A 17406-nucleotide genomic window follows, 5' to 3' on the forward strand; every position below is an offset into this window, starting at 1 on the left:
CCGATTGCGCAATGGATCAAATTCAAAATCCTAACACTGACGTACAAAGCCGTCCACCATACTGCCCTGAACTACATCACCGACCTAATATCCAAGTACCACCCAGCACGCACACTCCACTCCTCGCAAGACCTCCTTTTCTCTAGTTCCCTGGTCTCCTCCTCCCATGCCCGCCCCCAGGACTTTTCCAGGGTGTCACCCATCCTCTGGAACTCCCTGCCCCAACCCATCAGATTATCACCTACTCTCCTCTCCTTTAGGCGCACCCTGAAAACCCACCTCTTCAGGGAAGCCTACCCCACCCCCTGCTAACTTGCCGACCTCCTCCACTCCTCCTACCACTCCATCCCCCACAGCTATCTCCTCCTGTGCCACCATCCCCTCCCTCCTAGATTGTAAGCTCGAAAAAGAAGGGCCCTCGATCCCCTCATGTTTTGCATTGTATTGTTATTGTTCTGTCACATGTTCTGTCCCCCTTTGTAATGTACAGCGCTGAGCGAACTATTGGCGCTTTATAAATACTGTATAATAATAATAATAGGTAGATTTTTCAGTGTATATACCATAATTTATAGACTCTATAACTTGCACACAGACGAAATAACATACACTTTTTTCCACCAAAGAAATGTAGGAGGATACATTTTGGCCCAAATATAAAAACAAAGTCTATTTATTTGCAATGTTTTAAAACAGAAGCTAAGAAAAACTTTTTTTTATATAATTTTCGGCCTTTTTTTATTTAGTAAAAAGTGAAAAACCCACTGGTGAAAATACCTTTAAAGGAAATCTCTGTCTGTCTAAAGAAATCAATATAAAATTAATTTGGGTGCAGTGTTGCATGACTGAGTAATTGTCATGCAAAGTTAAACAGAGCTGAAAAGTGAAAAATGGCCTGGAATGGAAGCGGGTGAAACAGTCTGGTCTTCAAGTGGTTAAAATAAAGGGGGCTACAGATATCCAGCCCTCCATTCTACATGAATGAAAAAGGGGTACATTTTGTTAAAAACAATAGTAAATAAAAACACTGTTGCCTGGTGCTAATGCAATGTCACTAATGTTATCCAGAAAGGAAAAACATCAGCTGGTAGAATCGCCAACAGGTTTTCTGAGCTCTCAGAATGACTCTGGGCCTGTCCCAGAGGGGTATTTAAGCACCAGCAATGAAAGTGGTTGTTACTGCATCTCCTAGACAGCTACCCTGCCTTGTGTAAAAGAGCCATACTGTAACACTGATTGCCTGTTTCATCACTGACCTGGATAGACCTCACTACTTTCTTGCCTGCTGCCTACCCCATGACTTCTGCTTGAACCCAAACTCTTTTCTTCTCTCTTGGCAATTATGAGCCTAGATTGCTCTGACCTCTCTTCTGCTGTCTTGTCTGTTGGCTACCTCTGCCTGGATTGGACTGTTCTCCAGTCACTGCCTGTTGCACCATCTCCACATCATAGCATCCTTGTCCACACTCACCTTAGAATGCAGTGAAACCCATCACCATCATCAGGACCTTTGGTGAAGACCAGCTGATGCATGGACTCTGCTCCTCAGGTGAGGCCACGCTATCCACCGGGGGTGGTGGTGTTGTAACAACAATCACACTAAACTGTGCCCTGCTGACACTAATGGAATGTAAAACAGTTGAAAATCTGGCTAGCTGTCAATCAGATTTTGGTTCTTACAAGAATTTGTGGGTATACAGATATGTGCACACAAAAATGTACCCAAGCACTGCAATTGAAACAAATTAAAATCTTGTAACCTTGTAATGTGCTCTCTCAAAGGAAAACAATAAGCTTTTGTGCTGATGCACATTGCCAATGTAGCATCCTCCTAGTCAGCTAGGGGGAGCTAGTAATCCTGATTGTCAAAGAGGAGGGCTGGGTAGCAGCTTTAGGTATGATAGTCAGGAGGTGAAATATTGGTCAGGGCTGAGAAGCTCTGCAGGCCAGCTCCTCTGGAATTTCCCCCTGCTCTAGAGCTTTGGAGAAAGGTCTAGAGGCAGTGGGTGGATCTGAGGAATTGCTGGCTTGTACTTTTGAGGGAACCTGGCCAATCCTCAACAGGAGGCTTGGAAGGGACCAGTACCTCCAGAACATAAACCCAAGTGCTAAAACTCAAATAATAATAAACTGTAAATTCCAAACATAAAGTCCAATGTCCAAAATTAATAAAATATCCGTGTAAAGTCACTCAAAAAATTAAAGTCCCTGCAACAAAATGAGTGTCCAAATCCAGCTTGTCAAATCCTTTCGTGCTGAGTCCCTCCACTGGCTCTTAAAGGACAGAAAATACCTAAAAAAAAAGAAAAACTAAATAGTACATTACCTTAATAAACACATCACAAAAAAGTATCATTCCTTTCCCATGTACATTAACTCCAAATAAAGTGCAAACATTTCAAATAATGCAAAATAGTGAACACTGTGCAAAGTAAGTGATAGTGCGTCACTCTGTGAATACAGCAAAAACAAGTGACCACAACAGTGTATACTTCTATAGTTAAAAAGCATATATACTCTTACCAGAACAAAAAATAAAAAACACCTTATTCATATAGTAGGAATCATCAGCATACTTCCACTCCTTTCCTCCACTCCTGAAGTATACCTCTTAGGATGTTATCCATCATATCCTCCTGAGCATCCTCATGATTTAAAAAAATATTTCCCAAGACTCCAGAAAAGGTAGAATAAACGCATATTCCCATGCCCGAAAACCTCTCAGGGTTGCCGAGCAGCTTCCTCTATGCTTGACATGCGGTTTTACCAGCTTCCAAAATTGCCGACAAGCCACTTCCGGTTCCTTTCCTGTACGTCTGACGTCACTTCCCTTGATGCGTTTCGTCACATCCAGGACTTAATCATAAGGGGTGTTTGGAATTTACAGTTTATTATTATTTGAGTTTTAGCACTTGGGTTTATGGTGTGGAGGTATTGGACGTATTAGATCTATGTTTAATGATTTGCACTTTCAAGGGTGAAAGTTTTTCTAGTATGTGAAAGGGTATTTTGGTTAGTTTTAGTGGCAGGGGATACTTTACTTATATTTATATTGGAAGAGACCAGGACAACCCTAAAAAGTAAGGGAGCCTGCTCCAATAGCAGGAGTAGGAGTAAGAGGAGGAGAGTCAGGTGGAAGACAGTGAAGAAGATGTGAGGCTGAAGGCTGGAGGTTGCGAGGAGTCCCGGTGGGATGGGGCCTACCTGCAGGTCTAGAGCTGGAAAGGAAAAGCTCAGAGCTTCATTGGCCCCAAGAGCGAAGACCACCTGTACAGCAGAGAAGGAGCGGTCCAGCCTGAGAGCAGCCACCAATCCACCAGCGGTACAGGAGAGGATCTGAGTGAGTATCCCTGCACCCCTTGGCAGATAGGGGAAGGAGCACTTCCCCTGGTGGGAAGCCAGATTCGCATCCTGGCAGTGACTGTCCATCTCTTAAAGTGACAGAAATCAGATCTCCAGTTCAGGGATACCTCCAGATTGCTTGGTGAAGAAGAGGAGTTCATCTAGGGTCTGGGGTGGCTAGCTCTCCAACAGAGACTGTGTTGCAGTGAAGGCTTGTAAATAGTTCCAGGAAGTTGTCCTGTACACCCCTAACCCTATCCCAGTTTAAATACCCTAAATAAAAATAACAAAACCAAAGCTCAAGGACTGATTTCTGACTCTGGATGCAAGTCTATGTGAAGATGCACGTTGCTTGGCTGTGCAGGACTATAGGGGGACCCAAATCTCAAGCGATTCCTAAGTGGATAGTCCTACACCAAGGCATTTTTCACTGTTTTTAAACAGATGCCTTTCAAAAGAAATGCAGCCAGCAACAGTAAGGAAATGTGCCCTGTGAAAAACACATACAATCTGTTATTAGTGCAGTGCATGCAGACAAGAACAGGTTGTGAAAAAAAATCAATTACTACCAGCCAAAGTTTGGAAATAAGCCCTGTAAAAAACACATTCAGTCTGCTATTACTGTAGTGCCTGTAAAAAGGGACAGGCTATAAAGAGCAGGACAACAGCAGCCTTAAAGCAGAAATAAACTATCCACTACATTACTGCCACAAAGCTGTCTTGCTAGGCTCTATTTGCTCTGCAGATGCCATGGTGCTGTACATGTGATCTGTTATGACACCATTTGATGACTTGACAGTTTGGTTGAAAGCACTTGTGAAAATTATCATTCACAGCATACCCTGAATGTAACTATTTTGAGAAACCGTTAAACTGATGGTTTAATTCCACTTTATTATGTGAAAGCAAGTAGAAAAGGGAAAATGGAAATATAGAATAGAAAGTCATAAGTAATGGACATATGTGTGTAGCACCCTCCTAGTTAGGTGCTAGGATATGTATAGCTCGGTTAAGTATAGCTGTGTTTCTCTGCTTACCAGAGAGGCTGTCAGGTAAATTCAGTGTGGTATTCTGTGTAATAGAGTGCTGTGATTGATTAGTTAGGTCTGCTCATGCTGCTCCCGTGCTGTTGGAGGTTGTCTGAGTTCTGCCAGCCTTCAGGAAGCTATGAGAGCCTTCCAGAACATGGGTAGGGGCTAGGCAAATGCACAGCATGAATATGGATACAGCCCTGGCCAATTGCAGGGAAGGATTGCCCCATTGAATGCTGGGAGTTGTATTTATGTTCAGGGAGCACATGGGTTCAGTGTCTTTCTTGAGAGTGGATTGCACCAGCCAAGTTGGAGGCAGGCTGCCTTGCATGGTACATGCTGCCATGTGGCCTCAGGTGGGTCAACCTGAGGGCCTGATGTTGGAGAGCATGACCCTGGTTCTTCAGTAAGCAGACTGAGGGGAATTGTCCACCAAAGCTTTCTGGTATCATTGGAGGGTTTCGCTTGGATGATTGGAAGGAGGCAACCATTCTGCCCATGAGCCTTGTGAGTACTGACATTGAGAAATTTGGGGACGCTGCGTGCTTGCTACCTCCCTGGTGTTTGATATAGTCAGCATGGGTCTGGAAAAAGGGAACACTGGCTAGTGTTCTGAAGAGCTTGTCCAAGTGTTGCTACTGCAAAGGACTTTGCTCAGCTATGTTACCTTTGGGCTGTCGTAGTCTGTCGTAATGGGCTTGTACCCGATGTGTTCAGCCCTGTATCTACTACTACAGCTAAAGGAACTTTGCTCACTCCTAAACTACTTGCTGTTATATGTTACAAAGAAGTCTGCTATCTAGTGTCAGCTAAAACTTCTACAGTGTTCAACTAAGAGATCAGCTTGATGTCCTCAGTGTGAATAGTTCTAATTTTTGGAATATCCTACTTCAATTTCCCATCCCTATCCCCAGTTCTATAATAAAACTTCAAACACAAACATCCCCTAGACCGATCACTGAAGATATCGAGCTGCAGTATGTGTAAGTGTATTTGGCTGCAGGAATACACCATGCCTGGCTGTGAGGCGAGTAAAGGGGAGCCTGTGGAAATCATACAAGCGTCCCTCACGAGGGTAGAGCTACACGTATATAGCAAAGCATATAATATTTTATATATAATTATTAGTAGCATCTCCTTAAATATTTTAGCAGTTTATGCAATTGCCTGATTTTCTATTGGCAGGCACTGTTTAATAAAATACACAGACAAGCCAACATTGCTCATTGCAGCCATGTCTTTTGTGAGATCACTTTTTTTTTACCAAATTGTGTTCATTAGATATTATTTTGCCAATACAAAGCATTGCCTGCATGGAATTTGCCCTGTATTATAAACAACCAGCTTGCTTAGAAAAATAGGGTTTTCCTTCTCCTTTCCCTAACTTAGTAATAATTATTGTGAAAGGGTGCTGCCAGTAGATGGAGAAGGCAACCACACAGCTGGCGTCCAGACAGCTCTTAATATGCTTTCAAATAAGAGGAAGTACAATTTGTATTATGTGTTCAGCCAGTGGTTTTGTTTAACTTCCTTTCTCTTACCAAAAGGAAAGCCGCTTTCTGACATTACAATAATTCTGCTTATGCTTATTAAACAAGTGCAAATATCCTGCCTCGTCTCTTTCTTCTCCATCCCATCTAATATTACATTTGGTAAGCATTCTGTATTATGTGGCTTGTAAAGTATACTTCGACTAGTTTCCAACATAACAATGTAATATTAAATCTCTAAAGAGAATTGTAGAATTGTTTTTGTCTTTTTCCAAGAAATTCACCTTACACTGAATTTATAGCTTTTTGATTACATGGCTAAATGATCAAAAAAACTATCTTCGTAGCAAAATTGCAATGCTTGAGCTGAGGCAGGCAGAGTTTTTTTTTATCAAAAGGTCAGTAAACAATTTTCCAAATTCAACAGAATCTTAAAAATCAAAGTCATTATTAAATTCAGAATTCAGTTTTCAGTTGCTATTTTTTGTGTCTATATTTTAAGAATTACTGTAACTGACAGCTGAGGATAAAATGTAGTTAGGAACTACCTTTGGTTTCTATGTCCCCAGGCACTGCACTACTTACAGTAAAAACCATACCTTCAATGCAGACACACTTCCTGGTGGATTTGGAGGCCACAGTTCCAGGCTGATTCAAAGGGCATTCTCTGCAATGGATACACTCAGTCTCTTATATGCTTTATATACCACTGCTGACGGTAGTGACATGTGTTTAGGGTGGCCTTTATATTCTATAGAAACATCTCATGTAAATACAAGGTTAAATGTATGGGTACATTATTATGATTACAGGTACTTAAAGAGTGCTGTCAATTTACGCAGCACTTTACATATATATTTTACATTCACATCAGTCCCTAACCCTCAAGGGGTGTACAATATAAGGTCCCTAACTCACATTCATACATAAACATTTTATTTAGACAGGATCCAGTTAACCTACCAGCATGTCTTTGGAGTGTGGGTGGAAGCTGGAGTACCCTGAAGAAACCCACACAGGCACAGGGAGAACATGCAAACTCCATCCAGGTAGTGCTGTGGCTAGGATTTGAACCAATAACCCTAGTGCTACCAGGTGGAAGTGGTAACCACTTAGCCACTGTGCTGCCCTGCGAATAAAGAATAGCCCAAACCAAAAAAAAAAGAATAGCGAAGGGTTAGCATGACTGGGAAACAGGAGAATCAGGGAGAGATAGGGTTAATTGTAAATAGCAGTTAAGAGAGGCATTTACTGAGATTGGTGGGTTCACAGTAGAAGGAGGGGCTGAAGGGGGTCTTCAAGGCGGGATTGTAACGTTCCAGACATTTGGGAAAGAAATGTTGAGGAAGAAAGTTCTCTCCTCCCGACCCTGCGCTGGATCAATTCTCATTAGGTGGTCATAGTGGCATGGCAGATGGGGTCTTTGGAGGCGTTTAAAAAATCTGTTGTGATTATCATATTAGGGACCCATCTAAAGTATGGAGTCCCCTGTGGAATGCCAGTTAATGGTGGGTTAACTGGTAAGTATAAGTAGAGAGTTGGGGTTTGTCCCTGAGGCTCAGTGCCTCCAAAGATCGTCAAACTTATGTTTGTTGTTACTGTATTATTAACATTGTTTCTGTTTTAAGGAATGTTTGTTATATTTGTTTATTTGTTAATAAATGGCTGCTATGACCAATTTTACTCCAAAATCGTGTTGTGGTGGTTATTGCAGTTAAGTTGGGGGAGAAGGACTTGGGGGGGAACATAGTGGTCATTATCACGTTGAGCTGATGACGTCTGTTGTGCCTTAGTCATGCAGTGTGGCAGAGCCTGTAAATCCCATCCAGCCCTAGAAAAGCCAAGCTGACTGTTTGTATCAGAGGTATGCATTTGATTGCTGTCTGACAGGAGGAAGGCATGGTGTACAGTAAGTGGGAAGACTGGGTTAGTTAGTACCTGCACTTTCATTGTCAATTACCATTAGAAGTATAATAGCCACTGGGAAATCCCACCATGAACCTTATTTAAAGAGCCCATAACATGCTAGAAGTAAGGACTCTTTAACACATTTAAAACATTACTTAAAGGAAAAGTTCACCTTTTAAATAAATAAATAAATGAACATCATTTTGCAGGTTAAAAAAATGTGCATTTATTTTTTTTTTACACTGCAGTTGTTAAGGCATTAAGGATCAGCAAATCACGAGTGCAATATCTGGATCCTGTAGACACTCAGTACAGCTGTCTGCCCATGCCTTGTATGGGCAGGCAGTTACTGAATGACAGAAAGATCAATGCACTATGAAAGCACTCACCAGCATCCTCGCAGTTCATTCAGACGTACAATCCATCAGCTGCGGAGGCAGAAACTACATGCAGTTCATTCATTCACAGAACTCTTTGAATGAATGATATGGCTGTGTTTTTAAACTGTGACAGCGGGTACGGGGAGAAAATCCCCAAATCTCTGTCACAGAGAAGGGGGATCAGGGGAGAGAGGAGGCAGGAGCTTGGACATGTTAAATATTACACCCTAAACACATGTAACATGTTCCAAAGGTGAACTTAGTCTTTACCCTTTTCCCCATCACAATCTGTAGATTAGTATTCTCCGACACAGTGCCCTAAAAGAACTATTTCTGGACATTCTAACCTACAGGTGCTGGTCCTAACTAACTAACTAACTAACTAACTAACTCCCATACAGAAAGAGGCAAAGCGACAGTAAAACCAGCAAGGTACAGCTGTCATTGTACTATACAGTTTATAAATAATAAACATTAATTAGAAAAACTGTAAAAATCTGATCAAAAACTTGTGTATAAAATAACAAACTATTGAAACATGTAAAAAAAATGTGTTCATTTGTCAGCTTATAAAAAAAAGCATGAGCACTCCTGTCTTTAAAAAATTTTAAAATTATTTGTGTAGGCAGATTAGTCATAGAGTTATTGCTGACATATACCGCTAAATTTATTCTGGGCATCTAGGCTTCATTGACCTCTAGTAATTAAATGATTAAAATAAGGCGTATGTAAACCCCAACAAAGAATGTCTCTTATTCGGTCCTCTTTGGTCTGTTAAAGCAGAGCTCCAGTCAAATTTTTAAAAAATAAGAGTCAGCAGCTATAAAAAGTGTAGCTGCTGACTTTTAAAAAACAGATACTCACCTGTCCCTCAATCCAGCGGTGTCCTCACTTCAGCAGAGATCACTGGCCTTCCTTGCTCCCTGGCATCTTCAGTGTGGGCACCCGGCTGTGACAGCTTGAGGTTTCACAGCCGGGTGCCCACTGAGTATGTGCGAATAGCGCTGCACTTTGTGAATGACCCCGTAGTCTTCTGGGACCTGTCACGTGTCCCAGAAGGCTACGGGGACGGAGGGAGGACACCTCCTGCTTCCAATTGCCTAGGCCACAGGTGTCTAACTGGTGGTCCCCCAGCTGTTGCCAAACTACAAGTCCCATCAGGCATTGCAAGATTGACAGTTACAAGCCTGGCTCCCAAAGGCTAAGGTATAATGGGACTTGTAGTTTTGCAACAGTTGGAGGACCACCAGTTTAATACCTCTGGCCTAGGCAATCGCAGCGGAAGTGGGAACAGGTACATGTCAAATTCGCGTACCCCTTCTCTGCTCCCCTAAGGTGCCAATCCTTAACGGGAAGCGGGGGACGAAGTCTTAAAACTGAACATCCCCTTTTGGGTGGAGCTCTGCATTAAATGTACCTTTGAAAGTGTTTTGCTTCTGTTTGATAAGTTAAAAAAACACCTGTTACAGTAAGTGTCAGAAGTTTTGTGAGATGATATCTTCCTGTGCTCTCTGTCTGTATTGAATATTATGAATTACAGGAAACAGAACCACTCCCCTCTAGGTTATGGACAATCAGAGAGTGATGAGGTTTCATAGTCCTATCTTGTTTTGTAGACCTGACAAAGCTATGTCAACCGAACTTGAGAGCAATCCAACAGTTTTATGCTTTGTACACAACATGAACTGTAGAGAATATTGCTAAAAAATGTAGGGAGACATGACTGGTGGAATGGCAAAAGGAACAATGGCACAGGTAAGCATAAGAATGGATCATGTGAGTACCATGAATGCACGGGAAATCATATTTTGTTTCTTATTCCAACTTAACAATAAAATCAAAATACAAGAAAGACAAAAAACATGCCCTTATTAAGTTTAGTCATGGGAAGTATTACATGAAGAGAAAAAACATCCCTGCTATTTCAGCAATTTATATTTCTAGGAAAGAGCACATGATTTGTGCCTTCTTCTTTAGCATTTAATAGTATATTATCTGGAAAATGTTAGGTTAGAGGAAGATTTTATACCTATCAATGCTGCACCAAAGATTCCATGTTAGGCTAACAAGCTCTAGCATAGTCAGTATGTGAGCTTATATTTCAGGAAAATAAATTTGACTTTCAAATATGGGTTCTCATCTCATAAGTCTGTACTTGCACAGCCATCTCTTTCCAAACTAGCTGCTTAGTGTAATTATTTAGAGAGAGAGGACCGCAGTGGGAAAAGGGGTATGATCTGGTAGAACCTAACATTTTTTTGTTAAAATTAGGATACCTAGTTTGAGTTTTCCTTCTTTTCTAGAAATATGGCTAACCTTTACAACAGAATTACATTTTATTTTTTATATCACTGTTAATGCCCTCTCCTTTGTGTTAGGGCCACATCCTGAACTTGGAGTATTCTATATACTGTGTAGAAGACTGTTCATGGAGGAGGTGGATCTACTGCCTCTACAACCATTTTCTTAGGTCAGTGATTAGTTGGTTCTCAGGATTAGAAGCAAGTTGTGGCACTTTATTTTCAGTAATTTGCATCAAAAGTAGACTATAGAAGCAGGGTAGATTGGCCACTACAATCACTCTCATTCATGCCTAGCAACTGTTGAAATAAGATTTAAACCTTTCAGGGAGTAGAGTTTTCAGTGTGACTGATTTACAAAAAAATCAGAACTTTCACTTTGCAATGGAATTTTCCCTTTTCTTAGTGAATGTGATGAAGATTCACTTTGAAAATTATCCCCAATCATGTGCAAGGAATGCTACATAAAAAAGGATTTTTGCTTACACACGATTGGATGATTTAATTTAGCGCAATTTTTCCGCATTTACTAAGCTAAGTGCAAACTCCTTCGCAAAGTGATAGTCCAATTTCCAAAGTAAACAGGCTTTATTTCTTTAATAAATTAGCCACAATGGGGTTGACTTATTATAACTGGAGAGTGCAAAAATTGGTTCAGCTGTGCATTGAAACCAATCATCTTCAAGTTTTTTTTTTTGTCGAAGCTTAATTGAACAATGTAAAGTTAGAAGCTGATTGGTTGAACAGATTTTGCACTCTCCAGTTTTAGTAAATTAACTGCAATATGTTGGCTTAAGCTGGCCATATTCGGCTGGTTCAGCAGGGTGGTTGTACAGAAGTCAACTTCTGTACAACCACCCTGCCCAAATCTGGACTGAAATTCATCCGCTCCATGTATGGCCAGCTTAAAACCTCAATTCTAGTTTGCTGGTGCTCATTCCTCCAGAGTCCATTCATCCCACACACAATTCAGCAAACTTAATTGTTCAGTACAAGCACAGACACTCCCCTCAGGATCTGTCCCCTAACATGCTTCCCTCCTTACTGGGGCTTACTGGGTGAGTATACGTTCCCATATTTAGGGTGGAACATGCAATATGTTCCATCTCCTGGTGTCTCTCCCCTGAGACCCCCTCAGTGTGGAGGGGGATCTTCTCCCTGCACCAGCTGTCACAATTCAAAAACAGTGCAGCCATGCTGGGCTCCACTCACATGGCCAGGTCACTCATTAACAGTTTCTTGTGAATGAATTAACTACAAGTACTCTCAGCCACAGCAGATGGCTTGCAGTTCTGAATGAACTGTGAGGACACTAATGAGTGCCCTTTTAATTCATTCAAAAGCCCTGAACCTTTCAAAATGACAGCCCATATGGAGGTATGGGCCGAAAGCTGCAGGGCTTGTCTGTAGAAGCCTGACATTTCACCCCTGATTTACTGATCACGGGTTTAATGCTTTCCAACCTCCTGCAGTAAAAAATTATTAATACACTATTTTCTGCAAAAATATGTGTATTTATAATTTTTTTCTAAAAAGGTGAACTTACCCATAAAACTAGGAGGTGTTCACTTATCTCTCTTAATCTACCTTCCTATACTCTTGTGGGCTAGACTAGTAATTCTGAAATGATAATGAAGATACACTCTATCCTTAACGTATTCTCAATGAAGTGGTGTGAAATGACCCAAAGGGAGAAGTTAACATAGCACAGTCCAAAAATATCAACTTGTTCTATTTAGAGGAATGTGCCAAAATAACTCCAAACCAGTGTATGAAAATGATTAACAGATTTATTTATTTATTACAGGTACTGATATAGCGCCCTCAATTTACGCAGCGCTTTACATATATATTGTACATGCACATCAGTCCCTAACCCTCAAGGGGCGTACAATCTAAAGTCCCTAACCTACATTTATACATAGACATACTAGGGTCAATTTAGACAGGAGCCAATTAACCTACCAGCATTTCTTTGGACTGTGGGAGGAAACCGGAGTACCCAGAGGAAATCCATGCAGGCACAGGGAGAACATGCAAAGTCCAGGCAGGTGATGCTGTGGTTGGAATACAGGAAACATTTAATTGATGTCTAACAGAAATACCAAGTCTGAAGTTTTCACTAGTTTTTGTGTCATGAAATGAAATATTTTTGAAATGGTCTGTAAACCAATTATATGCCATTTACTTGACCATACACATTTCTGTGCTATAAATGTGTTTGCTGTATACACATATACATACCAATTTAGGCTTTACAAAGTTTCAGATTTCAAGATTGGAACTTAGATTATAGCTTAGATCTTGTCTAGCAACCAAAGCCATGTGCCTGTGATCTCTAGAACCAGGAATAAGGTCCAAAAAAAATCATCTGAATTCATTTTTAAAATAACCATGCTGATATCACCTGTTAAATGCTTTCAGCGCATTTTCTTTGCTAAATTATTTAGTATAAGCACAGGAGTTTCAGTAAAAGTTAGCAGTAGAGGATCTAGCAATCCACAGGTTTATTTTTAGGTTTGGAAAATTGGATGGTTAAAACTCCTGTTTAATTTTTGCTGCCTGTGTCCATGTGGAGATTTTTCTCCACTTCTTGTTATGGAGACACAGAAGGAAATGAAAGAAATCCTCTCCACAGTGAAGGAAATTCCCCTCTTACACAGCTGTCATTAAAACAGCTGCCCCCATCTCCTAGTCTGGTGACAATGGTAACATTTTGGACTTCCCAACACTTTTTTTCTAGGCAACAACTTTTTTTCTAGGCTAACTCTTTTGCGCTGTGACTGGTCGGCACATATGTGAACCAGCTCCATAGAAGGACGGTATTGTTCACATGTCATACGAAACAGATGCAGTTCAAATCGCATCCAATTTGCATATATGTGAACCGAGGCTTACTGTTCCTTAGCCCCTTTAGTAGCTAATGTGAAGTTCTGTTTTACACAAACAAAATAAATCCAGAGGACGGTGTCTTTTCTTGGAGTGGATAATGTAGGCAAATAAGTACAAGAAATGTGCTTTATAAATTAGGTAAACAATAAAAGGTGGCATATACAGGTGAAACTCAAAAAATTAGAATATCGTGCAAAAGTTAATTTATTTCAGTAATGCAGCTTAAAAGGTGAAACTAATATATGAGATAGACTCATTACATGCAAAGCAAGATAGCTCAAGCCGTGATTTGTCATAATTGTGATGATTATGGCTTACAGCTCATGAAAACCCCAAATCCACAATCTCAGAAAATTAGAATATTACATGCAATCAATAAAACAAGGATTGTACATAGAACAATATCGGACCTCTGAAAAGTATAAGCATGCATATGTACTCAGTACTTGGTTTGGGCCCCTTTTGCAGCAATTACTGCATCAATGTGGCGTGGCATGGAAGCTATCAGCCTGTGGCACTGCTGAGGTGTTATGGAAGACCAGGATGCTTCAATAGCGGCCTTCAGCTCTTCTGCATTGTTCGGTCTAATGTCTCTCATCTTTCTCTTGGCAATGTCAGGTGAGGTGAGTTTGCTAGCCAATCAAGCACAGTAATCCCACGGTCATTGAACCAGGTTTTGGTGCTTTTGGCAGTGTGGGCAAGTGCCAAGTCCTGCTGGAAAATGAAGTCAGCACCCCCATAAAGCTCATCTGCAGAAGGAAGCATGAAGTGCTCCAAAATCTCCTGGTAGACAGCTGCGTGGACCCTGGACTTAATGAAGCACAGTGGACCAACACCAGCAGATGACATGGCTCCCCAAATCAACACAGACTGTGGAAACTTCACACTGGACTTCAAGCATCTTGCAGTGTGTGCCTCTCCATTCTTCTTCCATACTCTGGGTCCTTGGTTTCCAAATGAGATGCAAAAGTTGCTCTCATCAGAAAAGAGGACTTTGGATCACTGAGCAACAGACTAGGTCTGTTTTTCTGTAGCCCAGGTAAGATGCTTCTGACGTTGTTTGTTGTTCAGGAGCGACTTGACAAGAGGAATACGACATTTGAAGCCCATGTCCAGGATCCGTCTGTGTAAGGTGGCTCTTCATGCACTTACTCCAGCCTCAGTCCACTCCTTGTGAAAGTCCCCAACACTTTTGAATGGCCTTTTCCTGACAATCCTCTCTAGGCTATGGTCATCCCTGTTGCTTGTGCACCTTTTTCTTCCACACTTTTCCCTTCCACATAACTTTCTATTAATGTGCTTTGATACAGCACTTTGGGAACATCCAACTTCTTTTGCAATTACCTTTTGAGGCTTTCCCTCCTTATGGAGGGTGTCAATGATGGTTTTCTCCACAACTGTCAGGTCAGCAGTCTTTCCCATGATTGTGATTCCTACTGAACCAGACTGATAGACCATTTAAAGACTCAGGAACCCTTTGCAGGTGTTATGGCTTAATTAGCTGATTAGAGTGGGACACTTTGAGCCTAGAATATTGCACCTTTTCACAATATTCTAATTTTCTGAGATTGTGGATTTGGGGTTTTCATGAGCTGTAAGCCATAATCATCACAAGTATGACAAATCACGGCTTGAACTTGCTTTGCATGTAATGAGTCTATCTCATATATTAGTTTCACCTTTTAAGTTGCATAACTGAAATAAATGAACTTTTGCACAATATTCTAATTTTTCGAGTTTCACCTATATGATCTGGCAGCCATTAAGATTGTAGAATGGCAACTTAATGTCCAGGTTTTTCCATGAATGCAGCCCAATTGTTTAACAAAGCACAGTTTTTAACAGAAGTCACTCAATTGTTTTGAAAAGGTAAATTAATCTCAGTCTGCTTCAAAATAGAACACGTTTTATCTTCAATAAATGCAATTGTTGCATAGTTCATAGTTAGGCTGAATAAAAACAGTCCATCTAATTCAACCAATAGAAAAAAAAATACTTAGAAAACCTCCATATACACAATCCTATACCCACATCTGTGCTTGGCATTCTTAGCTAGCAAGTATTAGCTGCTAACTAATATTGTTTTTCTCATGTATCACATCATGTTGTTCCAAAAATTAATGGGAAACAGAAATACAGAATGCCGAAAAAAAAAAATTCTGACTGAGGTTTGCGACAGTTTTTTTTATATTCAGAGGTGTCGTGTATTAGCAAAGTGACTGTACCCTATCCTGCTCTTCCAAGACCATTGCTTCTTAATAATCCTTTTGATACCCTGTTAATGTACCCTCTCTAATCATAACTTTGCAAAAACAAAAACCTCTTTAGGGCTGAAAAGAGAATGGTAAGAATTTTGTGCCTGAGATCACAAGATGGAATTGGAAAATATGTCCTTTTAATAGGCTCTACAATATTGCTGCGGCACAGGGTTACCTCCTCAGGATGAGAAAGCACCCCCTTACCTCCACAACTGCATGGGGTTGACTCAAAATAACAGTAGTTCAGTCTATGTGGTTTTGTATGGCCTGGTATTAGATAAAAGTATCTAGGGTGGTAAGTGACCTGTATCTTGAGATTCCTTGACAAGTGGCGTGAGAGCTGATGGCTGTGGTGTTGAAGCCTTATCTTGTCCATTTACTAAAATATCATCACTTAGGATTCACAGCTATCAAAGATGATGGCTTATTGTCTACCAGTAGATACTAGACTTTGCAGATTGCTCAGACATATTTGAATTGCCCTGTCAGGGTGAAGGTTAGCTGTCACTGACAAGACTCTCATGGAAGACTGCCATTGTCTGGTTTTCAGATGTGGTGTTAATTCCTGGCAGGCACATACGTCTGATGATGCACAGGTGTGCTCTAATCCAGGACTCGCACAACTTCTGGGAGTCAAACAATGGCACTTTCTACTGCAGAATGGCAATCTCAGCTGTAACCAGAACATCATGGTTTTTTGATGCCCTGGGGGCTCTACAAGAGATTGAAACTAATGTTCAAGCATCTGGATGTACCTACATTTGACTTTAAGTGACAGTTAAATAAAAATGAAATTCTCTGCAATTTAGCTGTAAATGAGTCAGTATATTTTATGTTGGTGCAGTATGCAACAATAAATAATGGAAGGAATTAGCTCAGGTATTTGAGAAAACCAACTACTGTTACTAAAACACATTACTCTTGCTATATTGCTTCAGCACATGTTCATGATATGGTACGCATATAATTATTATTCCTATCAAACGTAGCACATTAATACAATAATTGAAATAACATTGCTACTTTGTCTAGACAGCTCTCTAAGATCATTGCATCCTCATCTGCAAAATGCTTTCCTGGTGTCAAGTTTTACTGTGGTAAAACATGGAATGGGCTTTGACTGGGAGAAGTCATATTGTGAAGACCACGAGGAATAAGACTGTAGTTCAGGACAAGCATCTCAACTTTATATTCCTTGCTAAAAAATCTCAGTTACTTTGTGTGCAGTTTACTATGCTTCAGTTATTTCAACCTATTTTTTCTTTACATAGATCACTGGTCATGAACTGCAACACATCACAAGACGCTGAGGGGAGAGAAACACAGAGAGAGCCTGGGGGAGTAAAATTCCTTCAAGATTCCTCCCTGGAAATGAACCAAGATGTGATATAAACCTAGAAAAGCAAGGTTGTTTTTCAGGATATTGCGTTTCTCAACTATTTTCGCTAAAAGCTGTGCCAAAAAACTTTACATTTATTGTGTTAGTAAAATAGTAACAAATGTACATAGCACACAGATGTGTGCCTCTGTACTTACTTTCAGCTCAATGTTATAACAGCGACTAATTGCAGAATTCAAAAATATTACCTTGATGCATGTGCAAAGAGCCTATATTTTTTTTCTTTATGCTCAACATAAACCATTTGTTTAAATATATAATAAATATATATAAATATAAACATATGTAGATATTTGTATAAATATGCATATAGATATGTGTGTATGTATATATATATATATTGCTTGGTAACACAAATTACTAATCAGCCCATAATATGGCAGCAACGCAATGCATTTAGACATCT

The 17406-nt window shown here is 40.4% G+C and overlaps 1 long non-coding RNA gene across 3 annotated transcripts in view; it reads left to right on the forward strand.

Moving 5' to 3' along the window:
* Positions 1-4572: 4572 nt before the first annotated feature.
* Positions 4573-17406, forward strand: part of LOC149467122 (uncharacterized) — a 120079-nt gene continuing 107245 nt past the window's right edge. For 2 of the 3 annotated variants that reach the window (XR_016312007.1, XR_016312008.1), the window contains exons 1-2: positions 4643-4880; positions 16873-17008. This is a non-coding gene — a long non-coding RNA (uncharacterized LOC149467122). Of the gene's footprint in view, positions 4881-16872; positions 17281-17406 lie in introns of those variants that run through there. The other variant, XR_016312006.1, reaches the window with a different exon arrangement.

The sequence above is a fragment of the Staurois parvus genome, unplaced genomic scaffold, assembly GCF_062004578.1.
Source record: "Staurois parvus isolate SC_StPar_1 unplaced genomic scaffold, SC_StPar_1.0 ptg000122l, whole genome shotgun sequence".
Lineage (NCBI taxonomy): Eukaryota > Metazoa > Chordata > Amphibia > Anura > Ranidae > Staurois > Staurois parvus.